The following is a 27,503-nucleotide window of genomic DNA, read 5'->3' on the forward strand; positions in this document are numbered from 1 at the left end:
TTTGAGAGGATGCTCTTGAGCAGACAGAGGATGAGATCCTGGACAGGAAAGGACTGAGTTAGGAGAATGAGAGCTGGCGAAGAGGCCTGGGTGCTGGAGACCTTCTTGGGTATTACAGACTGGTATCCCGGTGTTGGTTCGGGTCTAAGGACATGATAAATCAGGATTATGGCTCCACAATGCCTCCCCTTGGCCATCGCTACACTAAAGGTAAACTTAGAAGGAGCAGGATAGGTGAAGCAACAAATTGCAGTCACTTTGCAGGACATTGCTTAGCACTTACTGTATTCAGATTCACCACTCTTGACAGTGGAAGTGGCCATGCCCACTGCACCACAGTTGACAGTGGGTAGAGCCCCATCATTGAGCTTTCACTCTGGACCAGCTTTGTTTGCATCGATGTAAGGTCTTCTGCTAAAATGCTTCTGGGTTATATGTTAGTCCACATCACTCAACCTTCTGTCCAAGGATGAGAGGCTTATTAAATGACTTGCTCGAGTCCTGACCCAGTATATTTAGTACTTTTCCTAATTTACTGGTTTAGCCATAGAAAGAAATTAATCTTAGACAACACCTTAGAAAGATTATGCCTTAGAAAGATTAACTTGTCATCCGTGTGTAGGCTGTATCAGGAGGGTGCATAGAGAGGTGAGCATGGAATTTAAAGGAGACCACGCTCGCCAGTCGTTGTACAGGTGACAATGATAGTTGACAGTGTAAGATGCTACAGAGAGGATGAGGTAAGTGAAGGTTTTCAGACAGAGCAGGTGGAAGGTCACTGACGGTCCTGGAATCAAGGTAGAAACCAGATTACAGGAAGTTAAGGAAAGAGTGAGTGGGGGGAGATATGTACAACAGGTGTAAACTTCTCTTTCAATCAGATCGATGTGAAGATGGGGGAAGAGACGAGATGGGTAGCATGAGTGGGAAGGAGGCTTATTTGGGGGACTGGGTAGTTCAGGAACAGTCATAAAAAGAGAGGAAGGAATGAATGTATCTGGAAAAACTGAAGGTAAGAGTAGAGAGAGGAGATAACCATGGAGCAGAATCCTAGCGAAGCTGGGAGGGGACGTTATTAAGGTCACAAGTACAAGGAAGGGGGAACCAGGGGAAGGAAGGAGGATTTTTGCTCCTGAGAAGAGAACAATAGGTGGAGAGTCAGGAAGACATTGACGTAAAGCGAAGGCGTGTTGAACTAGGTCACTTCAGATGCTCTCAAATGTTTTAAGGCAAAGCAGATCTGAGGATGAGGAATGGAGGGAGCTGGCGAGTCCAGTCATCACCTGTTCAGATGCCTTAATTTTGCACTTGCTCCTTGGTGCCCTCATGCTCTTGACCTTCCATTGCGTCCAGCCTGCCCAGCCTTACCTCCTGGGCAACCCGCTCACCTGTTCAGGTGTATCCGTGTGCACACCAGCAGCTGCATGAAGCTAAGGGGAAAGCACATGAGCTGAGTGCACCTTTCAAAGGCCGTCAGCCCTGGCTGGAACAGTGACGTCATCTGTTCTCCAAGGCCCGTTCCCCAGAGCTGCTGCTCTGAAACTCCCCGAAAGGAATAAATGTGTAGGTGAGTCCATCCGGGCTCTACTTTTCAGACCATGAGTACTTCAGATATTCTCTTTGGGGCTCTTGGTAATAGAATGGTTGTTAAAATTAACAAAAATAATGCTTTATAAACATAATTTATATATATAGGTGTTTTAGAAAAAAGATTAAAAGCTGATTTGTTTTTCTTTTTTTGTTGTTGTTTTTTTAAAATGAATTTTATTGGAGTATAGTTGATTTACAATGTTGTGTTAGTTTCTGCCATACAGCAAAGTGAATCAGTTATACATATACATACATCAACTCTTTTTTAGATTCTTTTCCCATATAGGCCATTACAGAGTATTGACTAGCGTTCCCTGTGCTAGACAGTAGGTCCTTATTAGTTATCTGTTATATATATCAGAGTGTGTATATGTCAATCCCAATCTCCCAATTTATCTCTCCCCCTCTTTCCCCCCAGTAACCGTGTTTGTTTTCTACATCTGTGTGTCCATTTCTGTTTTATAAATAAGTTCATTTGTACCTTTTTTTAGATTCTACATGTAAGTGATATATGGTATTTGTCTTTCTCTGTCTGACTTAGTTCACTTAGCATGACAATCTCTAGGTCCATGCATGTTGTTGCAAATGGCATTTTTCGTTCTTTTTTATGGCTGAGTAATATTCCATTGTATATATGTACCACATCTTTTTTTTTAATAAACATGGTTCTTTTTTTTAATCAGTTAATTAATTTGGGCTGTGTTGGGTCTTAGTTGCAGGCACACAGGATCTTCCTTAAGGCATGAGGGATTTTTTCATTGTGGCGCATGGGCTCTTCGTTGCGGCACTCAGGCTTCTCTCATTGTGGCCTGTGGGCCTCTCTGTGGTTGTGGCATGTGGGTTTTCTCTTCTCTAGTTGAGGTGGGCTCAGTAGTTGTGGTGCACAGGCTTAGCTGCCCCGTGGCATGTGGGATCTTAGTTCTCTGACCAGGGATCGAACCCACGTCCCCTGTATCAGAAGGCAGATTCTTTACCATTGGACCATGAGGGAAGTCCCATGTACCACATCTTCTTTATCCATTCATCTGTTGGTGGACACTTAGGTTGCTTCCATGTCCTGGCTACTGTAAATAGTGCTGCTGTGAACATTGGGATACGCGTGTCTTTTTGACTGTTTCTCATTTAACAAATATTTATTGAGCACTGTCCTTGGTGCACAGGGATGCAGATTCCCTGCCTTCATGGGCTTCATGTTCTACTGAGGTAGTCAGGCAACAAGCAACAACCACAACAACAGTAATAGTAATAATAATATAACAGGACTCTGAACCACATCAAGGCAGAGTAAGAGTATAGAGGGTGTTAGGGTAGGGACAGTGGTATCTCAAGATGGTAAGATTACAGGTAATTTGCCTTTTTTCTTCGTGTTTTTCTCTATTTTCCAAATTGTTTACAATAAACATGCATTCCTTCTGTAATTAGAAAACAATAAAAGCGATTTGGAGAAATGTTCTGTTAAGTGGCAGTGACAGATTATCAGACTTCTGTTCACTTTCTCCCTTGCTCTTTTTTGACAAAGGTCTTTGTTGTTTACTGATCCACTGTGTATGACTTGTGATTTTCCTGGGGAGAACAGGAAGAAAGAAAGGGCAGGTGGATTTACCAGCATTTCTTTATTTACCTCAGCCTGTAAGCAAAGTGCAAGAGACCAAACACTGATCAGGTCACTCTTGGGAAGAAGTGAGTTGGCAGAGCGCTAAATGCAGCCCTGGGCATCTGCCGTCCCACCTGGTTGCCCATCCTCCTTGGTTCTGTGTCCGTCACTGCAGTTACAAAGGGCACCGCTGCGACTGGCAGAAACCCACTACCTCCACCATGGGCCACAGGTCCCTGGGGACGATGGTTGAGTCCATAACTCTGGCTGTGACACCCCCGCTGGCAGAGCCTTTGCACCCACCCAGTGCCACCACGTGAAGGACATCCGCAGCCCCTGGCTTGGAGCTCAGGTGATGGAGCTGGCTGCACCTGTCTGAGACTTGATTAGCCATTATCAAGTTCATGGAGCAAAGTCATGTAAGGGTGATAAATGGATAAGAAGCAGTTTGGGAATTCAGCAGAGAATCTTAGGGATTGAACCAACTGTAGGCTGGTGTTTTTAGAGAAAAACCACCAGGATATGCCTAGGAATCAAGATGCTGGTGTTAGGAGAGAGGGTGGAGAGATGCAGGGCTGGGTATGACAGTTCTGTAGGTGCTGTGAAGTTAATCCTATTATATCTCTAGGTGTCTCTTACTAGGATGTAGATGTCCTTGGGACACGCTGGCTTTTCCTGATCTTTTCGGATACTCTCCAGAACTTCATCTCCCCTCCTAGTGGTTTATCAGAAAGAAAGCTTTTCATTCCATAATTAGAGATAAGGATGAAAATGTAAATTCTGTGCTCTTGGCGCCAAGCTTAAGAAGACCTGGTCCTAGCCCTCAAGGGAACAGTGTGATAAGAGGCCAGGCCGGGTGCTACAGGAGTGTAAAGAAGGGGCAAGAAGACGTGGGAGCAGTGAACACAGAATGTGGTCTCTAAATTCAGTCCCGCATGTGTCACACAGCTCTAATTTTCATAATTCACACAATTCACATATGCGTGAATTTTCAGGGTTGTTTTTGTAGAAATATTTTTCTTTGGGATGTCGTTAATTGAATCCATTCCACAGCTTATCTTTTCATGAAAGGGGACCACTGTCTGACAGCCCGGGTCACTCGAAGAATCCCAGTCTGATCTATCACACGTTGGTTAAACTCAGTGGGCCCTTCAGGCCAGTTCATCAGCTCTTGTACCCAAACTGTAGGGTGCCTTGGTGTGGAACTTTAAAAGTCACGTGGATCAACTAAACGGTGAATTCATGTGTCATGTGAGTGAACTATAATAATATAATAAGGTTTTACATCCGTGATTAGTTTCCTATTGCTGCTGTAACAAATTACCACAAACCTAGTGGCTTAAAACAACACAATTTATTTATTTATTTGTTTGTTTGTTTATATATATATATATATATATATATACTTTTTTTTTTTTTGCGGTACACGGACCTCTCACTGTTGTGTCCTCTCCCGTTGCGGAGCGCAGGCTCTGGATGCGCAGGCCCAGCGGCCATGGCTCACGGGCCCAGCCGCTCCACGGCATGTGGGATCCTCCCGGACTGGGGCACGAACCCGCGCCCCCTGCATCGGCAGGCAGACTCTCAACCACTGTGCCACCAGGGAAGCCCAACACAATTTATTATTTTACTATTCTGGAGGTCAGAAGTCCCATAAGGGTTTTAGAGGCTGAAATCAAGACGTTGGAAGCTCCAGAGAGAATCTGTTTTCTTGCCTTTTTCTGGAGGCTGCCTTCATTCCTTGGCTCACGGCCCTACTCCTTTGTCTTCCAAGCACGTCACTCCAATCTCTGCTTACGTCCTTGCATCTCTTTTTTCTGACCTTGACCCTCTTGCCTCCCTCTTTATTTTTATTGTTGTAAAATATATATATAACATAAAATTTGGCATTAACCCTTTTTTTAAGTGTACAATTCAGTGGCATTAATTACAACCACAAGGTAGTACAACAGTCCCACTATTTCCAAAACCCTTCCTCGCCCAAGCAGAAACCCTTTACCTGTTAAGCAATAACTCCCCATTCCCTCCTCCCGGCTATTTGCTGTTTCTACGAGTTGCCTATTCTACATATTTCATGTAAATGGAGTCATGCAGTGTTTATCCTTTTGTGTTTGTTCTTCTCACTTAACGTAATGTTTTCGATATTCATCCATGTTGTAGTATAGTTTAGAACTTCATTCCTTTTGTGGCTGAATAATATTGCATTGAATGCATACACCACATTTTGTTTATCTGTTCATCAGTTGATGGACACTTGGCTTATTTCCATTTTTTCCGTATTGTGAATAATGCTGCAATGAACATTGGAGTATGTTTAAGTTCCTGTTTTCACTTCTTTCAGTTGTATACCTAAGAGCAGAATGGTGGGATGATATGAAAATGCTATGTTTAGATTTTTGAGGAACTGCCAAACTGTTTTCAATAGTAACTGCACCATTTTACATTCCCATCATCAATGTGCATGGGTTCCAATTTCTCCACATCTTCACCAACATTTGTTATTGTCTGTCTTTATGATTATAGTTATCTTCACGCACGTGAGGTGGTTTCTTGTTGTAGTTTTGATTTCTTTAATGACGAATGATGTTGAGCATCCTTTCATGTGCTCGTTGGCCAATTGTATATCTTCTTAGGAGAAATGTCTATTTAAATCTTTTGCCCATTTTTAGTTGGGTTGTTTGTCTCTTTGTCATTGAGTTGTAGGAGTTCTTTATGTATTCTGGATATTAATCCCTTATCAGACATACAATTTGCAGATATTTTCTCCCATTGTCGTTTTACCCTCTTGGTAGCGTCCTTTGATGCACAAAAGTTTTGCCTCCCTCTTATAAGGATCCTTGTGATTACACCTGATAATCCAAGATAATCTCACTATCTCAAGATCCTTAATTTAATCACATCTGCAAAGTCTGTCCCTTTTGCCATATAAGGTAATGTATTCACAGGGTCTGAGGCTAGGAGGCGGACATCTTTGGGGGAGCCATATTCCGTCTACCACGATTCATTTCAAAATGCCTACAAAGTCAGAAATTGTGAATGTATTTGTGCAAAAAGATGTAAGCAAGCAACTTTGAAAGAAAGCAACCTGCCTCGTGTGCAGCTGTCATTTAGGGCTTCTGCCCTGAATCCCCCTTCCACCCTGTGCTGGGTTACTTAACTTCTCTGGGCTATTGAACTTCTCTGTTCATTCTTCAGATGAGACCAACTGTCCTTCGTCTTTTCCTCCTGTGGGTCTTAAGGGTGAGTGATGAATAGACCCGGTTGGGGCTTTTTTGTCAACTGCGTGAACAGAAGTCCCAAATATAAAAGTCACTTTAGGGAACATCAAGAAAACTGGAGCACAGTGAGTGCATAAATGCAAACCAACAAATAAGGTTTATGTTTGGATCTGTATCAGAAGGAAAAATAATAGACCTATGAAGATTAATGAGACCATGTCTCGGAAAACCTTTGAGCTCTTTGGAGGAAAAGTGCTTTGTAAATGCAAGCATTTCTACGCCCCTCCTCACCTTTTTTTTCCCAGGAGCGGCTGTAGTGCTTTTTATTCCTCGTACCTATCACAGCAGCCTGTAATTATTGGAAGTAATAATTGTGCTTGGGTGGAAAGGTGGCAGAGAGCAAAGATACCTTGGTAAGAACATAGGACCAAATGCTGGATTAGCATCAGGGGAGGGCCTGACCCACGAAGTCACAGAATCTGAAAAGACAGCTCTCTTCCTATGTTCCCAAAGCCTTCAAAATAAGTGTATGTACATTAGATAGAGTAATTTCACTAATAGGAATCTAGCCTAAAGAAATGCTCAGAAACACAGGCTAGGATATAAACCAAAGATGTTTGTCATCATTATTTGTAATTGAGAAAGACTGGAAACAACCTAAATGTGGCTTCCAACAGTTGGAAATAGGTAAATGACGTCATGAAACACCATGTAGTATTATGCAGCCATTCAACACGTCGATGAATAATTTTTAACGATGTTAGGAAAGGAGTCTGATCAAGTGTAACAGAAAAAAGCAAGACTGATTTCAATATGAACTGTGTTCTCAGCAACATAAGGTACTGATAGGTAGGAAAAAGAAAAACAAAAACAAGGAATGCACTAAATGTTACCACCTGTTATTTCTGCTTGGTGGAATTCTGGTTGTGAGTCCAGTGACCCAGGGAGGCTGGGTTCTTTTGCTTACTGGGTTGCCATTTCCTGGGGATGATGCTAACATGTTGGGTTGTTTTCTGATATTTGCCTTGCTTTGAGGAAGGATCAGAGAACTGAAGTATTAAAACAAAATTTAGGAGAAAACCTTAGCTAATGAGTGCTGAGATTTACTGCTGTAGGTGTTGTTTTTGAAATTTCCTTTAAAAGTGGTGAGAATGGAAATGAAGATAACAAAACATAGTTTCTCTGCCTCCTTGCTATAAATTTAGCTATTTCCGATAAGTTAAACAAAACATCTTTGATGGGCCTTGTGCTAACGCTGTATTCAGCAGAACCTCCTCAGTCATTTCCATACTGTATGGGCTGAATTGTGCCCCCCCCTCCAAATTCATGTATTGAAGCCCTAACCCCCAGAACTTCAGAATGTGACTGTATTTGGAGATAGCGCCTTTAAAGAGGTAATTTAGGCAAAATTGGGAAATATGGATGGGCCCTAATCCAATACAACTGGTGTCCTTATAAGAAGAGGAGATTAGGACTCAGACACCTATAGATTGAATGTTTGTGTCCCCCCAAAGTTCATATGCTAAATCTTAGCCCCTAATGAGATGGTATTTGGAGGTGCAGTCTTTGGGGGTGATGAGGTCATGAGGGTGGAGCCCTCATGAATGGATTAGTGCCCTTGTAAAAGAGACCCCAGGGAGCTCCATCACCCCTTCTACCATGTGAGGACACAGAAGGGAAACGGCTGTCTATGAACCAGGAAGTGGGCCACACCAGACACCAAATCTATCGTCATCTTGATCTTGGACCTCCGGCCTCCAGAACTGTGAGCAATGCATTTCTGCTAGTTACAAGCCACCTAGTTTTTGGTATTTTGTTACAGCAGCCCAAACAGACTAAGACAGACTCATACAGATGGAAGACGATGTGAGGACACAGAGAGAAGGCAGCTGTCTACAAGCCAAGGAGAGAGGCCTCTGCAGTAACTGACCCTGCCCACACCTTGAACTTGGACTTCCAGCCTCCAGAACTGTGAGAAAATACATTTCTATTGTTTAAGCCCCTCAGTCTGTGGTATATTGTTATGGCAGCTCTAGCAGACGAATACACAGACATATATATTTAAATGTGTTTATGTCAAGTGTTGAGGGTCCCAAACACCTCAAGACAGCCATAGTTATGGAGCAGTTAGTGTTAGGAAGAGGGGTGTGTGCTGGGGTGGTGCGTGGAGATGAGTATGTGCTTAAAGCTTGTATTGGGTTGGCCAAAATTTCATCTTTAACATCTATGGAAAAACCCAAACAAACTTTTTGGCCAACCCAATATTTAGTAATGAAGGAAGAAGGTGCTGATTTTTTTAAAGCTGGAACTTAAAGTAAGTTGCCCTCCTCAAAGTTGGGACCAGAGAAAGGAACCCTGTTTCATTCTCTTTCTGTTGGTGTGAATGTCACTAGGGCAGGGCCCCCAAACCAGGAGGAGCCTTGGCCGTGCTCACCCAGAACATCTGACCCAGGTCGCATAGCTGAGGTCAGAGTCCTTCCCACCTCAGAAAGGGCCCTGAGGGGCTTCCCTGGTGACGCAGTGGTTAAGAACCCACCTGCCAATGCAGGGGACACGGGTTTGAGCCCTGGTCTGGGAAGATCCCACATGCCGTGGAGCAACTAAGCCCGTGAGCCACAACTACTGAGTCTGCGCTCTAGAGCCCGTGAGCCACAGCTACTGAATAGGGCCCGTGTTCCGCAACGAGAAGCCACCGCCATGAGAAGCCCATGCACCACAACGAAGAGTAGCCCCCGCTCACTGCAACTAGAGAAAGCCCAGGCACAGCAATGAAGACCCAATGCAGCCAAAAGTAAATAAATAAAAACAAGTAAATTTTAAAAGGGGGGTGCTGAGAGGTAAGGAATACTTCAAAGGCAATGGCGATGGGTCAACTTAAATTCCACCTGGAAGGGAGGTTTAGGAAGGGGGCTGCCTGCTCACTGCTCTGGGTCCTGGGCCTCCCCGCATCTAAAGGATGCATTCAGATCTGGGGATTCTGCCTTGAGATCAATCTCAGGTCGCTCACCCTCTTCCAACCGTCCAGGACTTCAGCCAAAAGGACACTTTGCATCCTTGTTGTCTGGCCCTTCCTGCTTTCCGTCCACTTCAGTGACCCAGGCCTGCCCAGCGCCGACACTGGCCCCTGGGTTCCTGACAGTCTGGGATGTGTTTCTGAGTGAGGGAATTCTGATCTCTAAAGGGCATCCCCAAGACTGGTTTGCACCTCCCCTCTGCCAGCCAGCTCTAACTTTGCTTCATAAGTAAGAACTTCTGTATACCGTGGTCCAGCCACCGCGTTTTCCCCAGCTGCAGGCCTGGAGTTTCCACGGCTTTGGCACTGCTTCTGCTTGAGAGGTTTAATTGATAACATAATGAAGCAACTTAAATATAGCCCAGTAACTGCCTCTCTCCAACGCCAAGGAACTGCACATCTCCTGCCCAAGCCTACCTGTCCTGGGATTGGGGCCCTGACCTGGCCTCATGGGCTGGCTGAGTCCACGCTGTATCCTCCTAAGGACAAGGAAAGGGGCCATGGGTGATCCCGGGCTTTTCGCATGCAGCAGGAGACCCTCTGGTATGTATTTTCCGGGGATGTCTCTGGTAATAGAACAGTTTCCTCAGAGATGATGCAGTGATCATCCCTGGATGATTTCTCTTCACTTCTGCAGTGCCAGGCTCCGTGCTGGGAAGTGATGTTGGAATATGGTGAAAGGCCAGGACCTAGCTGCTTGTGGGCTGTAAATTCAGCCTTTAATTTTAAAAATTAGTGTTTTATTGTGAAACGTCTGTTGGCAGGTAGTACAGTATGTTAAAAAAAAAAAAAAAAAAAAAAAAGCTTAGGCTCTGGAACCAGACCGCTTGAGTCTAAATCCTACCCCAGCCAGTTAGAAGCTGTGTGAGCTTAGGTTTGTTCCTTAACGTCTCTGGTCACTAGTTTCCGTGTTTGTAAAATGGGGTAGATAATGTCAGACCTACCTTAAAGACTGTTGTGAAGTGTTATATGAGTTTTAAACAAGGAAAGCACTTAGATCAGTGCTGGGCATAGAGAAAGCATTCAATAAATAATAATAAGTTCTTTTTTATTGTGGTAAAATGTACATAACATAAAATGTACTTTTTTTTTTTTTTTTTGCGGTATGCGGGCCTCTCACTGCTGTGGCCTCTCCCGCTGCAGAGCACAGGCTCTGGACGCGCAGGCTCAGCGGCCATGGCTCACGAGCCCAGCCGCTCCGCGGCATGTGGGATCCTCCCGGACCGGGGCACGAACCCGTATCCCCTGCATCGGCAGGCGGACTCTCAACCACTGCGCCACCAGGGAAGCTCCCCCCCTTTTTTTTAAATATCTTTATTGGAGTATAATCGCTTTACAATGGTGTGTTTGTTTCTGCTTTGTAACAAAGTGAATCAGCTATACATATACATATATCCCCATATCCCCTCCCTCTTGCGTCTCCCTCCCTCCCTCCCTCCCTCCCTATCCCACCCCTCTAGGTGGACACAAAGCCCCAAGCTGATCTCCCTGTGCTATGCGGGTTGTTGTTGTTTCTTAAAGGTAACTTGGTGATATTTATTTACTTTTATAAATTATTTTATTTTATTTATTTATTTTTGGCTGCATTGGGTCTTCGTTGCTGCACGTGGGCTTTCTCTAGTTGCAGCGAGCAGGGGCTACTCTTCGTTGTGGTGCGTGGGCTTCTCATTGCGGTGGCTTCTCTTGTTGCGGAGCACATGCTCTAGGCACGCGGGCTCAGTAGCTGGGGCACGTGGGCTCAGTAGTTGTGGCTTGTGGGCTCTAGAGCACAGGCTCAGTAGTTGGGGCTCACGGGCTTAGTTGCTCCGCAGCATGTGGGATCTTCCCGGACCGGGGCTCGAACCCGTATCCCCTGTATTGGCAGGCGGATTCTTAACCACTTTGCCACCAGGGAAGTCCTTGTGCCACATCTTCTTTATCCATTCATCTGTCGATGGACACTTAGGTTGCTTCCATGACCTGGCTATTGTAAATAGAGCTGCAATGGACATTGTGGTACATGACTCTTTTTGAATTATGGTTTTCTCAGTGTATATGCCCAGTAGTGGGATCGCTGGGTCGTATGGTAATTCTATTTGTAGTTTTTTAAGGAACCTCCATACTGTTCTCCATAGTGGCTGTATCAATTCACATTCCCACCAACAGTGCAAGGGGGTTCCCTTTTCTCCACACCCTCTCCAGGATTTATTGCTTGTAGATTTTTTTATGATGGCCATTCTGACCGGTGTGAGGTGATACATCACTTCAATGAATTCTTTTTTTTTTTTTTTTTTTTTTTTTTTTGCGGTACGCGGGCCTCTCACTGTTGTGGCCTCTCCCCATTGCGGAGCACAGGCTCCGGACGCGCAGGCTTGACGGCCGTGGCTCACGGGCCCAGCCGCTCCGTGGCACGTGGGATCTTCCCAGACCGGGGCACGAACCCATGTCCCCTGCATCGGCAGGCGGACTCTCAACCACTGCGCCACCAGGGAAGCCCCTTCAATGAATTCTTGATTCCTCTTTTCTCCTCACCCTCCAACTTCACTTTGTCAGCAAGAGCTTTGAGTTCTACCTCTAAAATCAGTCTCAGCTCTTTACTTCTCTCTCTCTCCTTCCATGATGAGCACCCAAGCCGCCATCCCCTCTCTCTACCATTAAAAGTCACCCACCTGGTCTCCTTCACTCACCCTTGCCCCTCCTCCCACGTTCCACACAAGAGCCAGCGTAACTGTTTCCAAACATAAACGAGTCCGTGTTTACTGCCCGGTTTTAAAACATTCGTGGGCTCCTCGCCAAGGCACACAAAGGCGGGTGGTTTCATAGCCCTGCCCTCTCTTCTTTTCTTCTCGGGGTGTGGTGTCCTGCTTTCTACGCGGTGAAGATGCCAAGCCTGTAATGGCCCGAGGGCAGGGTTTCTCCACCCGGCGCCTCTGACATTTTGGATAATCCTTTGCATGGGGGTTTGTCCCCTGCACTGTAGTTCAGCAGCATCCCTGACTGACCTCTGACCCCTAGATGCCAGTGGCAATGCCCCTCCACCACCTTGTGAGGACAGTATGTCCCCGGACATTAGCAAATGTTCCCCACCCCCTCCCTATTCCTCAGAACCTTCCTTGGAGCCTTAGAGCACTGGCTCTCCCTCTGGCTGGACTGTAGCCTCCACACACCTTCCTCCACCTTCACACTTGCAGCATCTTCTCGTCCTTCGGAGAGCAATTTAAATGTCACTTTCCCTGATCAACCAATACTGTACAAAGTAGTCTCTCACTCCCACTCTCTGTTTTAAATTGCTGTCTAAATACTCACTGGTCTCTGGTATCTCTTTTGTTTAATTATTTGTTGACTTTCTGTTCCCACCTCCAGCCCCTACCAGGATGCAAGCTCCTTGAGGGTGGTCATGTCCATCGTTTCATTGACACCTAAAATGGAACCTGGCACATAGTAGATGCTTAGTACATCTTTGCTGAAGGAACGAATTCACAATGCTTTGATTTTTATTTATTTTTTTAATTGAAGCATACTTGATTTACAATGTTTTGTTAGTTTCAGGTGTACAGCAAAATGATTCAGTTACGTATATATATATATAAATATATATATACTTTTTCATGTCCTTTTCCATTATGGTTTATTACAGGATACTGAATATAGCTCCCTGTGCTGATCAGTAGGGCCTTATTGTTTACCTGTTTTATATATAGTAGTATATATTTGCTAATCCCAAACTCCTGATTTATCCTCCCCCCACTTTCCCCTTTGGTAACCAAGTTTGTTTTCTATGTCTGTGAGTCTGTTTTTGTTTTGTAAGTAATTTCATTTGTGTCATATTTTAGATTCCACATATAAGTGATATCATATGATATTTGTCTTTCTCTGACTTACTTTACTTAGTATGATCATCTCTAGGTCCATCTATGGTGCTGCAAATGGCAGTATTTCATTCTTTTTATGGCTGAGTAATATTCCATTGTATATATGTACCACATCTTCTTTACCCATTCATCTCTCGATGGACGTTTAGGATGTTTCCATGATCTGGCTATTGTAAACAGTGCTGCTGTGAACATTGGGGCGCATGTATCTTTTCGAATTAGAGTTTTGTCTGGATATACACCCAGGAGTGGGATAGCTGGATCATATGGCAACTCTATTTTTAGTTTTTTAAGGAACCTCCGTACTGTTCTCCATAGTGGCTGCACCAATTTACATTCCCAACAACAGTGCCGGAGGGTTCCCTTTTCTCCACATTCTCTCCAGCATTTATTATTTTTAATGATGACCATTCTGATCAGTGTGAAGTGATACCTCATTGTAGTTTTGATTTGCGTTTCTCTAATAACTAGCAATATTGAGCATCTTTTCATGTGCCTATTGGCCATCTGTATGTCTTCTTTGGAGAAATGTCTACTTAGGTCTTCTGCCCATTTTTTGATTGTGTTGTTTGTTTTTTTCTTATTGAGTTGTATGAGCTGTTTGTATATTTTGGAAATTAAGCCCTCATGAATTCACAACACTTTGAAACCCGTGTTTGTTTCTGTGTACTTGTCAGGCCATTTTCATTTCTTTCCAGTTCTTTCTCTTCTTTCCTTTTTATAGCCTCTACTTTCCCTTTAGGGTCCCCATTTCTGGTCTATTGTCTTTTTTTCCTTCTCTTCATCATAGCACAGGTGATAGTTCCCACATTAATTTGATTCAACATCTTTCATAACAGAAACACAGGCTAGTCAAACACAACACAGATAAAGTCTCAGTGAAGTTGAACTAAGCAACAGGATCTCATGGTCAATGTCATTGGACTTCACATAGCAAGAGGGTCTCCCAGACACAGAAGATCCCAGGAATTGCCTGGAACTAGAGAGGACAGCCCTGGGGGGGATCCCAGGGTCCTCTTGCTCAGTCTCTTGTCCTTCCTTCCCTCTGAGTGTTGACTTCATTCTTCCCTCTTGTTACAGCCCAGATCCCTGTGCCTTTTGTTCATCTGGTGAGAAACATTATTGCCATTAATACTTCCATAGGCTTTATTGAAGAAACCAGGCAGATTGAGCTAACATGTCTTTATCCCAAACTCAAACAAACCACTGGGGAAAGGATTCCTTGGCTCAACTTGGGAACGAGACTTTGTTGAGTGTCTCCATGTGCCAGGCACCTCTGGGTGATGAGGATACAGTGGAGAACACAACAGACACAATTCTTTTTTTTTTTTAATTAATTAATTAATTTATTTAGTTTTGGCTGCATGGGGTCTTCGTTGCTGCCCGCGGGCTTTCTCTAGTTGCAGCGAGCAGGGGATACTTTTTGTTGCGGTGCGCGGGCTTCTCATTGCGGTGGCTTCTCTTTGTTGTGGAACACGGGCCCTAGGCATGTGGGCTTCAGAAGTTGTGGTGCGTGGGCTCAGTAGTTGTGGCTCGTGGGCTCTAGAGCACAGGCTCAGTAGTTGTGGCGCACGGGCTTAGTTGCTCCGCGGCATGTGGGATCTTCCCGGATCAGGGCTCGAACCCATGTCCCCTGCATTGGCAGGTGGCTTCTTAACCACTGTGCCACCAGGGAAGCCCCAACAGACACAATTCTGATGTCATGGAACTAACATTCTCTGACACTGCACTTGCCATATGTTTATTACTAAATGCCTATCAAGAACCAGGCTCTAACCTTATACCAAGGATACAGTGGGCAAAACACACAAACATAATTGCATATGGTGATAGGTTAATTCATTTACTCAGTAGTCTGCATTTCTATATGAACCTACAGCAGGGGGGACTTGATCTGGTTTGAGAAACTGGGGAAATTTTTTTTTAATGTGATTTAAATGAACCTTATTTTTTACAACAGTTCGAGATTTGCAGAGAGATCGTGAATATAGTTCAGTGAGTTCCCATCGATCCCAAACCCGTTTGCTCCTATTATGAACATCTTATATTATTATAGCACATGTGTCACCAGTAATGTGCCTATACTGATACATTATTATTAACGGAAGTCCATACTTTTTTCAGATTTCCTTAGTTTGTACCTGATGTTCTTTTTCGTTCTAGGATCCCACATTGTAATCATCATGTCTACTTAGGCTCTTTTTGGCTGTGACAGCGTCTTGGATTTTTATTGTTTTTGATGACCTTGACAGTTTTGAGGACAACTAGTTAGGTGTATTGTAGGATGCACCTGTATTGGAGTTTTCCTCATAATTAGACTGGGGTTATGGTTTCTGGGAGGAAGACCACAGAGATAAAGTGCCATTTTCATCATGTCATATCAAGTGTGCATCCTGTGCACATGACATCACTGTTGATGTTGACCTTGACCATCTAGCTGACATAGTTTGCATCAGGTTTCTCCAATGTGAAGGTCTTTCCCTCCCCCTTTACATACTGTAAAGCAGCTGCATTTTAGGGGGGAGGGTTGGTATGCTCCACCTCCTTGAAAATGTGTTTTGTTTTTCACAGCTTTACTGACGTACAGTTTACATGCCACAGAATTCACCCATTTTAAGTGAACGGTTTGACGCGTTTTACTAAATTGATATAGTTGTGCCTGAGGAAAATGGTCTTGGAGCTGACAGCCAAAGGATGAGGAGGATTTAAATAGGCCAAGGCAGGGAAGGACTGTTCTAAGCAGAGGTCAAAGCATGCGCTAACCCCTCAGGGGAGGAACCTGGGTGAGTCCTGAATCACCTAGAAAAGGTAGACTGTGTCACGCTCCTTCACTGAATATGCTTCATAAATATTTTCCCCAGAACATTTAAAAGTCAACAGCATTTTATTGCCTAAGTGTGTAAATTCCAGTTCTGTGAAACACGTGTCTGTCTAGAACTCCATCCCAGTTGGTTTATCCAAGGTTTTACTGTAACGATGAGTAAATATTAGGATAGTAAAAATCAGAATGGTCCCTGTGCCTACTCTTACCTCCCAGTTGCTGGATACCTACTGACATCTTAGGATCCACAACCAGAGACCAAGGCAAGTGGTATTTAAAATGTGCACAGGGTTACTGAGAAGCTGGGGTAACCAGTTATGAAGCCAAGTGCCATAAGATGGGGAGGAAAGGAAGAGAAAATATAGACTTGAAAACATTAGTGGGATAAGGTGGATTTGGAGTACTCATGCTGGAAAGAAGGAAGATATACAGGGAAATGCAGAGATTATTAGGGATATGTTGAGACTGACCAGGCTCCCAATTTTCCTCTTCATTAGTTATGCATAGCTCCCATCAACAGGGTTAGGGTCCTGCTGAGGCAGACCTTTCTCGTTAATGACCCAGTGGAATAAAAGGTTCAGTGGAGCCCCCAGGTGTCCCTGGAGGGAGGGATTGGGTCTGCCCAGTGCTTAAGTTTGTTCTGCAGTTTAATATAACAGTGGCCTAAAAGCACAGGAGCCCAGTTAGGGGCAAGCAGCTAAGTGCGCCAACGTTGAGAGGGTGGTGGGAAGAAACACTGACAACTGAAAAAATTAAAAGCAGAAAGTACTTGTCAGAGAATTCAGCCAAATGAGGACAAAGGACAGCGCCCAAACATGAAAAGTCGGGTGTTTACAGGTGTACTTTGGAATATTGCGAGTTTGGTTCCAGAACACTGCAATAAAGCGAATATCAATAAATTGAGTTGCACACATTTTTTGGTTTCCCAGTGCATGTAAAAGTTATGTTCACACTCTACTGTAGTCTGTGAAGTGTGCTATAGCATTATGTCTAAAAAAATATTGTACATACTTTAATGGAAAAACACTTTCTTGCTAAAAGTTGCTAACCATCATCTGAGCCTTCAACAAGTTGTGGTAGTAACATCACAGATCACGGATCACAGATCACCATGACAAATATAATAATAATGAAAAAGTTTGAAATGTGGCAAGAATCACCAAAATGTGACTCAGAGACACAAAGTGAGCAAATGCAGTTGGGAAAATGGCACCGATAGACTTACTCGATGCAGGGTTGCTACAGACCTTCAATTTGTAAAAAACGCAGTATCTGCAAAGCACAATAAAGTGAAGCACAATAAAAGGAGGTCTGCCTGTACACAAATATCCAAAGGAAAAAGAATATTGAAGAAGGATTCATCGGTAAATGTTTGGTCATTAAAACCAGGAATCACTTTAGGCATTTCAAACAGAGAGGGATTTAATATAGGGAATTGAGTCATAAAACTGGTGGAAGGGCTGGGAGAGCAAAAAGGCAGAAGGTGGTATTACCCAGGGATCAGAAATGCAGGAAGCTGGGGACACATTCCAGGCAGTTAATTCTGGACGTTGAAAGCTGTTTATCACCCAGTGTTCTAAGAACAGCTCTGTAGCTTTTCTGATCTTTGTGCCGCCCTTAGGTATGGGTTAGATTATAATCCCAAGGCTTAATTTTTTTTCACATCTTTATTGGAGTATAACTGCTTTACAATGTTGTGTTAGTTTCTGCTGTACAGCAAGGTGAATCAGCTATATGTATACATATATCCTCATATCCCCTCCCTCTTGAGCCTCCCTCCCACCCTCTCTTTCCCACCACTCTAGGTTGTCACAAAGCATTGAGTTGATCTCTCCCTGTGCTATGCAGCAGTTTCCCACTAGCCATCCATTTTACATTTGGTAAAATGTATATATGTCAGTACTACTTTCTCGCTTCGTCCAAGCTTCCCCTTCCCCCTGTGTCCTCAAGTCCGTTCCCTATGTCTGCGTCTTTATTCCTGCCCTGCCACTAGGTTCATCATTACCGTTTTTTTTAGATTCCATACATATGTGGTATCATATGGTATTTGTTTTTCTCTTTCTGACTTCACTCTGTATGACAAACTCTAGGTCCATCCACCTCATTACAAATAACTCAATTTCATTCCTTTTTATGGCTGAGTAATATTCCGTTGTATATATGTGCCACATCTTCTTTATCCATTCATCTGTCGCTGGACATTTAGGTTGCTTCCATGTCCTGGCCATTGTAAATACTGCTGCAATGAACATTGTGGTACATGTATCTTTCTGAATTATGGTTTTCGCAGTATATATGCCTAGTAGTGGGATTCCAAGGCTTAATTTTATGGCCTGTATGACATGCAGAGCCCTGTAGGGGCTCAAGGCCATGGCAGTGATCTTGTAGTAATGGACAGACTGTGAAAGCTTGTCCATGGTGTCTTAAACTTAGGTGAGCAGGCCATTCATACAGCTGGGCTCCCTTGGTTTTACCTTCCTCTGATTCAGCCCAGGGTTTGTTTGCTCTGCAGGATGGGCTGACATTTATGTAAATCAAGGGATGGTATGTGTGCCTTTTCCTCCTGGGTGTGTTCCAGGGGGAGGAGGGCATCTGTGCTCCAGGTGTGAGTTTGATGTACCTAATAGCCTGATCTTATGGCAGGGTTGGTGAACATTTTTGTGGACAGTCAGGGTTCCGTGAGTTTTTGAAGGAAGCACTTTGGGAGGAGCTCAATGGTGACTTTGCAGAAAGATGGAGCGAGGGGGCTGTTTTGGTTTCTAGAACGCCATGATGGTCTCTCTCAGGGGCCGGCATACTGCAGCTCCTTCCTCAGGCTCCTCCTTCATCCTCCCGCCGCCCCGTGTTGTCCCTTTCTCCTTTGCTCTCTTGGGTCAGTCCTCCCTGCATGTGGTAGGCACAGGGATCCCAGACGTTCCCCAGCTGATCTTCTCATTGATAATAGCTCTGTTGACAGAGGCTGTGGTACTGAGTGAAGTCTTTTTGTTCTGAGGCCCCTGCTTGCTACTCTGGAGCAAGCTGATGGGTCAGTTTCCACAGACTGACATGTGTCTCTTCTTTGGTATTTACTCTTCACTTAAGTGGGAAGATTCTGTATCAAAAACCAAATGTTTCCACTGAATTCTATCCCTAAGAGCTTTCCAATCTCCCTAAAGTAGGGTCAAGTTCACCAGCCTAAGTTTGTCCTGAGCTTGGCTGGGTATCCCACTTGTTCTCCTATCTACCCCCAGTAAGCACTGGGCTGTTCTAATCAAATTACTCAGTAGGGGTCTCCCCCCAACCCATCCTCTCTGTCGCCACATATAGCTCCCTCCTTCACACTCTGCCACTGATAAAGCTGTTTCAGCAGGGACGGTCTTACTACAGTGGTCTCCCAGCATCTCCTAACCCCGCCCTGCCCAAGGAAGGTGACATTCTGGGCAGCTTCTTAAGGAACATGATCAGAAAGCCTGCGATTACCTCTCCTACATATGATCCCCAGGAATGCCCAGACTCAAGAGTTCAGCCAAGCTGATCAAAGGGACACAATTTCTCCCGTGCACTGTGATTGACGATTTACAAAGCATTTACATTTTAACACACGCTCTTAATTTGATCCTCACATTCAATATTTTTCCCAGATGACAAAATAGAAGCTCAGGGATTAGGGAATTTCTGCCTGGTTATATAATGGAAAGCTGGGCCAGGAAGCAAGTCCAGATCTTCAGACTCTGACTTCTAGACTTTCTTTCTGTACCAGACAAAGGACTAGCCTAGGAAGATGTAAGGAGTGTGAGTGTTTACAGTAAATGTGTCCTTGCAAGGTCAAAAAGATGAATTTACCCTTCAGAGCCTGGCAAGGGTACACTTTTGCAAAGGAAGCCTCCTCTGAATGGTGGAGAGATAGGTTTGTGAAATCAGAGCATGGCTGTAGAGGACCCGCCTCTACAGGGGGAGATGGTCCAGTACATTTTCCAAAGGTAGTGTCTTTTGATTAAAAGACATTAGAAAAAGCAGGTCTGTTCAGTACATGATTGAAAGAAGGGTGGTTTGACTAAACCCCTGACAAAGGTAGTTAGAGCATGGTACATGTTCATCCCTCTGATGCTAAAACTTATGCCCTAAGAGGAGGAGGAGAGAGTCCTCTATATTTAAGAGGACTTAAAATATATGGATATTTCTCTGCTGTGACACATCTAGACCTTACACTTCTAGTATGTTGGAAATTGCCGACCAAACTTAAATCTCCAGGATTCAGGACTCATCTGGGTTTGCCTGGAGGGCTGGCAAGGCAGATCCCAGGCCTAGCACCAATCCCAAAGGGCAATTTTTTTTTTTAAGTTTATTTTATTCAAGTATTGTTGATTTACAATGTTGTGTTAATTTCTACTGTACAGCAAAGTGATTTGGTTAACCATATACATACATTTGTTTTCATATTCTTTTCCATTATGTTTTATCACAGGATATTGAGTATATTTCCTTGTGCTATACAGTAGGACCTTGTTGTTTATCCATTGTATATATAATAATTTGCATCTGCTCATCCCAAATTCCCAATCCATCCCTCCCCCACTCCCCTTCCCCCTTGGCAAACTCTATGTCTGTGAGTCTGTTCCGTTTTGCAGATAAGTTCTTTTGTGTCATATATTAAGATTCCACATATTATATAAGCGATATCATAGGATATTTGTCTCTCTCTTTCTGACTTCACTTAGTATGATAATCTCTAGTTGTATTCATGTTCCTGCAAGTGGCATTATTTCATTCTTTTTTATGGCTGAGTAGTATTCCATTGTATATATGGAATACCACATCTTCTTTATCCATTCGTCTGCCATTGGATGTTTAGGTTGTTTCCATGTCTTGGCTATTGTAAATAGTGCTGCTATGAACATAGGGGTGCATGTATCTTTTTGAATTATAGTTTTGTCTGGATATATGCCCAGGAATGGGATCACTGGATCATATAGCAACTCTATTTTTAGTTTTTTGAGGAACCTCCATTCTGTTTTCCATAGTGGCTGCACCAATTTACATTCCTACCAACAGTGTAGGAGGGTTCCCTTTTCTCCACAACTTCTCCAGCATTTGTTATTTGTAGATTTTTTTTTTTTGTGGTACGCGGGCCTCTCACTGTTGTGGCCTCTCCCATTGCAGAGCACAGGCTCCGGACACACAGGCTCAGCAGCCATGGTTCACGGGCCTAGCCACTCTGCGGCATGTGGGATCTTCCCGGACCGGGGCACGAACCCGTGTCCCCTGCATCGGCAGGCGGACTCAACCACAGCACCACCAGGGAAGCCCCTGTAGATTTTTAAATGATGGCCATTCTGACCATTGTGAGGTGATGCCTCATTATAGTTTTGATTTGCATTTCTCAAATAATTAGCAATGTGGAGCATCTTTTCATGTGCCTGTTGGCCATGTGTATGTCTTCTTTGGAGAAATGTCTATTTAGGAATTCTGCCCATTTTTTGATTGGGTTGTTTGTTTTTTTGTTGTTGAGTTGTATGAACTGTTTGAATATTTTGGATATTAAGCCCTTGTCAGTTGCATCATTTGCAAATATTTTCTCCCATTCCATAGGTTGTCTTTTTGTTTTGTTTATGGTTTCCTTTGCTGTACAAAAGCTTGTAAGTTTGAATAGGTTCCATTTGTTTATTTTGTTTTTATATCTATGGCCTTGGGAGAGACTGACCTAAGAAAACATTGGTACAACTTATGTCAGATAATGTTTTGCCTATGTTCTCTTCTAAGAGTTGTATGGTGTCCTATCTTATATTTAAGTCTTTAAGCCATTTTGAGTTTATTTTTGTGCATGGTGTGAGGGGACTGTTCCACTTTATTGATTTACATGCAGCTGTCCAGCTTCCCCAACACTACTTGCTGAAGTGACTGTTTTTTTCGACTGTATAGTCTTGCTGAAGGGCAAGCTTTAGCACAGCCGGGCCACACGTCATCCTCCTGAACGCTCCTCACAGCATTAGGGGTGCTCAGAAACCTACACAATGGCCCAACATGGGGAGGATGGGGCGTGTGATTCAGGCTTCTCTCTTCTGTAGGGAGAACGGGCATTAGCAGGTGGGCTGTCTTGATGTCCAGGGCCTTGAAGAGAAGCCTCAGCCTGAATGCAGACCCCTGAGCAGCAGGAGACAGGACTGGGGGGAGGAACCTTCCTGGGACCTTCAGGCCTTGAGAGGTTGGGGCAGTGCCTAGCCTAGTAGGGAACCACAGTTAGACTTGGAGAAAGAAGTACGCACCACGTGGTTATGAAAGGACACACATACCCATGAGATCCCCCCCATGAGATGTCCCAGAAATGATGACAGAGGCTTTTGGGGTGGCCGGGGAATCCTACAATGGTAGACAGGGTTAGAGCTAGAGAACTACTTTATATACTTTTACTGTGTAATGTCTTGTTTGGGGTCTGTCCTCGGCCAACAAGCAGAGCTCCCACCCTCCTATTGAGTGAATGCCCAGAGGTGGAACAGCTTGAGACCACCAATGAGCAGAAACAGCCAGAGGTGGCCTCAGGGCTTGGAAAGCTCACCGAGTGAGCACCCGTGTTTGGTTTGGCTCACAAGAAGGGCATCCTCTCTGCTCAGTAAACCCCAGATCAAGGGCTGCTCATCTAAGGTATGTGAGGCAAAGGTGGCCGGCAACCTTTCATTAGGTTTCCTGGGACAGGGCCATGCCCGGCTCACCTTTCTATTACCTTCTCACCTCTCACTGGTACCTAATATATGTTATCTGTAGACTCTGACTGGATTGGATGACAAGCCAGAGCTCCTTCTCGGCCACACTCTACCACCCTCTCATCCCTCATCTTTATCCCTCCGGAGCACCCCCAGGGGAACTCTAGTAGGTCCTACCTAATGGATCCAGAGTGAGAGGAAGCCCAGAGAAGTGAGGGATATAGTTTGCATGGAGGCAAAAACAGAAGGAATGGAGGGAGTGTGCTCAGTGAATGCCAGGAAATGGGGGAGGTGGCTGGTCACCTAATTACCAGCTAGATTACTGCTCCCTCTGTATCCCTGGCTGCACACGTCTTCCCTGTGAATGGCACCACAGGGTTAAAATACCATAACTGAGGTCAGAAGGAGGAGGCAAAACATCCCATGAACACTGTCACCTCCAGGGCTGACACTGGGAAGTCTCCTGAGCTCTGCATCTGGACGTGATGTTAGGAGGCCAGGGAGGGTGTGGCGGGTAGCAGGGAGGTGAGGGCTTGTGGTGTTTACCATCCTTGTTTGAGCACAAGAAGATTCTGGAAGCTGGGCACTTTGAGGAGGTCTTCAGTGACCCAGAGGCAGCACTCAGTCTCCAGAATGCGGCGTGACACCTACATTTGGGGGTCTCTGTCCTCTTGGCAGACCTGGCTTCCCACAGAACCCCGTGCTCAGAAGGGCCCTGCACATGGCTAATGCTCTGCTGCTACCATCCTGAAATCCTTCATTTTTCTTATTTGATCACTTTTCTACTGTGGCAAACTATATGTCCCAGTGTTTTACGATAATTAGAAATAAAACACACCCACACACTTCATAAAATTTGTCATTTTAAAGTATACAATTGGGACTTCCCTGGCAGTCCAGTGGTTAAGAATCCGCCTGCCAATGCAGGGGACATGGGTTCAAGCCCTGGTCCGGGAAGATCCCACATGCCGCAGAGCAGCTAAGCCCGCGCACCACAACTACTGAGCCTGTGCTCTAGAGCCCGCAAACCACAACTACTGAGCCCGTGTGCCACAACTACTGAAGCCCACACGCCTAGAGCCCGTGAGCCACAACTACTGAGCCCACGTGCCGCAACTACTGAAGCCCATGCATTCTAGGGCCAGCATGCCATAACTCCTGAGCCTGCGTGCTGCAACTACTGGAGCCTACGCGCCTAGAACCCATGCTCCGCAACAAGAGAAGCCACACCGATGAGAAGCCCGCGCACTGCAGCAAAGAGTAGCCCCGGCTCACTGCAACTAGAGAAAGCCCACGTGCAACAATGAAGACTGAGCACAGCCAAAAATAAACAAACAAATAAATAAATAAGTAAAAATTTAAAAGTATACTATTGAGTGATATTAATTAAGGTCATAGTTTAGTACAACCATCACCACTATTTCCAAAACTTTTTCCTCACTCCAGATAGAAAATCTAAACCCATTAAGCAATAACCCTCCCTTTCCCTCTCCCTTCAGCCCCTGATAACCTCTAAGGCATTTTCTGTCTCTATGAATTTGCCTGTTCTGGATATTTCATGTAAGTGGAATCATACAGTATTTATCCTTTTATGTTAAGATTATTTCTTGGGACTTCCCTGGTGGTGTAGTGGTTAAGAATCCGCCTGCCAACGCAGGGGACACGGGTTCGAGCCCTGGTCCTGGAAGATCCCACATGCTGCAAAGCAACTAAGCCCGTGCACCACAACTACTGAGCCTGTGCTCTACAGCCTGCGACCCACAACTACTGAGCCCACACACCACAACTACTGAAGCCCACGTGCCTAGAGCCCATGCTCCGCAACAAGAGAAGCCACCGTAATGAGAAGCCTGCGCACCACAATGAAGAGTGGCCCCCGCTCACCTGCATTTTCAGTTTGCACTGGGCTCTGCAAGTTGCTGGAGTTTTCTGCAGCAAACAAGTTGGATCTCTGCTTTTAAAATCTGGATCTCTGGACTTCATTGGGGAGGAAAAACTTTTCCCCTACTCTCTTATGTTCAGTCCCTGAGGGCCTGCGAATTTAACCAGCAAAAGACAGATTAACAGGAGAAAAAGAAGATGAGTTTGATTAATATTTTACATGCACAGAGTTCACAGAAAAAAAGTGAAACTCAAAGAGGTAGACTCAATTTGGGCATTTATATATCATCTTCAACAAAGGAAAGGAGGTTTAGGCTTCTAGAGACAATACATTGTGGAGAGGTGACTAGGAAACACAAGGAGGAAACTAATGGAAGATAATGGTTTTGTTTGTTTGTTTTGTTTTGTTTTAAATTTTTGGACATCCCGAGCGGCTTGTGGGATCTTAGTTCCCTGACCAGAGATCAAACCCATGACCCCTGCAGTGGAAGCGTGGATCCCTAACCACTGGACCACCAGGGAATTCTTGTGGGTTATTTTAATAAGGTCTGTTTATGCAGATTCATCTCAGTGACAACTCTGTCTTGGTGATAAGAGTCTCTCTCCTCTTTCTAGTCCAGGAGAGGGGGAAGCCTTCACCAAGGGAATTTTATGCCCTGCTTTTAGGCAGAAAAGGGGAAGGAAGAGCTCATCCTGTGTCTTGTTGATTCTCACTTGCCTTCAGTTTAAAATTATCCTTACGCCACAGTGGCATATTTGGGAATGGCACATCCTGGTCCCTTCAACTTGATCTTTAGAAGGCCAGGCAGCAAGATGGTCTTAGGATGAGTTTGTCACTCCCAGTGATTACCTACCTTGTCAGGCCTGTGTTTCCTTACCTCTAAGGTGAGTCTTGTGTCCTGGTGCCACCCTGTGCAGCCAGTGCAGAGACAGAGCCCAGGGCTTGGAAACCATAAGGTGGCCCGAGTCCCCAGCACAGGCCTTTCAAACCCAGCTCCCAGTTGGTGAAATGACCCACCGGCCCAACCCAGGGGAACCCCCAGGGGGATGTTTCCAGGATATGTGATCAGCCTGGTAAGGAAGGAGCCCTATTAGAAGACTCTCCAAGAGGTATGACAGACCAAACCGGTTTGTAAAGCAGCTCCAGCCACTTGGGGGTGGGGAGTGGACTGTTATGTGTCTAGATGAACCCAAATCTGGACGCTCAAAGCGTTCTCTCGATGTTCGGTTTGCTTTTAACTTAAGATGGGCTTTCACTTCTCTTCCCTTTTTATCTTTTCTGCAGCCGGGTGCTCGAGATGCTCCAGCCCAGCCTGTTTATCTTGTGAGCTGCCGAAGGCCCACCTCCCCCTGCCGCAGCTCCGTCCCCGTGTGATTACATCTTTCCTTGGTAATGGGGTTTCAACTGGCCTTTTGTATAATGCTAAGCCACAATGGGACTGGAATATTCTCCCCTTATTTTTATCGGGCGCTTTTATTTCCTCAGCTGTTTAGTTAAGTGTGCCTGTTTCTGGTTTTGCTCCTGGTCAGGAAAGGGGCCCAGGATTCAGGGGGAAGATCAGATGCCCTGGTGTGTCAATTGGTCTTTCAAAGAACGCAGGAGTTGATCACCTGCTGAAGCTCAGGGCCAATGTGGAGCTGCCTCCCAAGAGGCTAATCAATTTCAATTAAGGAGATTAAAAGCCCCCAGCGCAGGGAGGGCTGGTCACGGGTTTCTGAATGCCTTGCTTCTCCAGCAGCCTGAAAGCAGGCCATGGGCCCCAGAAGCGTGGGATGGTGTCTTCTGGGCCAATGTCAGGACAGCAGTGAGGGGTCAAATGCAAAAGGAGAAGCTGGCTGAAGGGGCTCGTGATTCTTCAGGAATTCTTCAGGACGGACCTGTCAGCGTCCTCAGCCCCATCAAGTGTCCAGTATCCCTAGTCACTGAGCTGTCTCAACCCAACCCAACCCAATCCCCACCCCCGCTTCCTGGTGGGACCACCCTGGGCTCCCGGCAGCTGCCTCTGATCTGCTGTGTAGGTGAAGGACAAGCCTTCTGCAGCTTCCAGGTGGAGAGCTGGTTCTCCTCGTCTGGACCCTCCTTCTCCACTGGGCATCCCAGAGGCTCTGTGTCTGCTACCTTTCCGAGCTGCTCGGGCATCCTAGAGGCCACACTCCCGAGAGGTAAGGGCAGAGGCCAGAGTGGGACGTCTGGTGGAGGAGAGGGGGCTTTGGCATCACACAGACCCAGGGCTGAGCCCGCCTCTGCCCCTTACTGGCTCTGCGTTGGCCCTGAGTCAGCACGTGACCAGCCTGTGCTTGTTTTTTTTTTTAAACCAGTGGACACCCCAGGGCATCCAATCTGTGCCCAGGCATCCAAGTGAGCCTCACTTTCCATGTTCATCAAAGGAGGCTCTCCACCCCGGTCTCACAGGGTTTGCCAGGCTCACAGGAAGAACGGTACGTACCTAAAGTGTCTGATGTCCCCAAGCCCCCTCTGATTGTGGTGGCCCAGGGTAGACAGGGGACCGGAGGCAAAAATTACACTCAGCTCCCCAGACCTGGAGATTTTTGTTCAGAAGCCAATAAATCAAAACATCGCGAGGATTCGATGCACGTGCTTTGTGCACTGTAAATGCTAGGTAGGTGTCGAAGGACCGGGCGGGAGAACTGGGGCCCTGGGGAGAAGAGTGCAGGACACAGAGGAGGAAGGAGGAAGGAGCCTCCAGGAGGGGGAGTGGCCTGAGGCTCATGGAAACCACGGTGTCTGTTAGGCAGGAAAGAGAAGCCAGGTACAGCTTCGTGGGCAGCAGCAACTACAAAGACAAGCACAGACTTTGCTGGGAAGTCCAGGAAGCTGAAGCCACCGTCCCCCTGGC

The sequence above is a fragment of the Mesoplodon densirostris genome, chromosome 4, assembly GCF_025265405.1.
Source record: "Mesoplodon densirostris isolate mMesDen1 chromosome 4, mMesDen1 primary haplotype, whole genome shotgun sequence".
NCBI lineage: Eukaryota > Metazoa > Chordata > Mammalia > Artiodactyla > Ziphiidae > Mesoplodon > Mesoplodon densirostris.